Source organism: Alligator sinensis, unplaced genomic scaffold (assembly GCF_000455745.1).
Source record: "Alligator sinensis unplaced genomic scaffold, ASM45574v1 scaffold107_3, whole genome shotgun sequence".
Taxonomy (NCBI): domain Eukaryota; kingdom Metazoa; phylum Chordata; order Crocodylia; family Alligatoridae; genus Alligator; species Alligator sinensis.
Window position 1 is genome coordinate 571,461 of NW_005842578.1, and position 877 is coordinate 572,337.

Below are 877 nucleotides of genomic sequence, written 5' to 3' on the forward strand. Positions count from 1 at the left end.
AACTCCAGCACCGGGCCCCCCCCCAGCCCCAAGACAGAAACCGCCCCCACACCTGGTCCGCACACCCCGCAACCCCCACACAGCCGTGTCCGATCGGTGCCCCCCCATCCCGCGGTGCCAGGGCAGGGTGCCAGGCACCGGGGTCTCCAGTGCTCGGGTCCGATGCATGCCACAAATGCTTGGGATGGAGCCGTGCCCCCGTCCCCGGCCTGGCTGCAGTCTGGCAGGGGTCCAGCTGCAAAGGCACACGCTTGCACATGCGTGTGCAGGGGGGTTCGAGGGGGCGGGTGGCACCAAGTGGGGGGAGGCACACGGCTGCGCGGAGGCTGCCCTGACCCTGGCAACACGGTCAGCGTCAGGGAACCGGCGGGAAAGGGGGGGGGTGTTGCCATGCAAGCGTGTCTTAGCGTGTGGAGGCGTGTGAGTGCCCGTAGGTAGGCGTGTCTGCGTGTGGGCGCGTGTGTGTAAACGGGCACGCACACGCCTGTTGGTGCTCTCGTGTGTGTCCGTGTCTCCGTGGAGGTCTGCCCACAAGCACGGCTCCGTGGCGGTACACGCGTCTCCGGGCTGGGGCACGCGTCGCCATCCGTGTGCGGGTGGGCGTGGCTGCGTGTGCAAAGGGGCAGCTGCGGGGGCCTGTGTGTGCGCACATGTAGATAGGGGGGTCTGGTTACGTGTCTCTGGGCATATGTGTGTGTCTGTGTGGGTGCCCCTCGTGTGTGACACGCACCGTGCCCGCCCCGGTGGCAGTCCCCGCAGGTGGGTGTGTCTGTGCCCGCGTGTGCAGGGGTGTGTAGCGGTGTCCCCCATGCGTGTGGCTCCGTGTCCGTGCTGCCACACTTGCGTGCCCATCTCTGACCCTAGGGGTGTGTCGGGG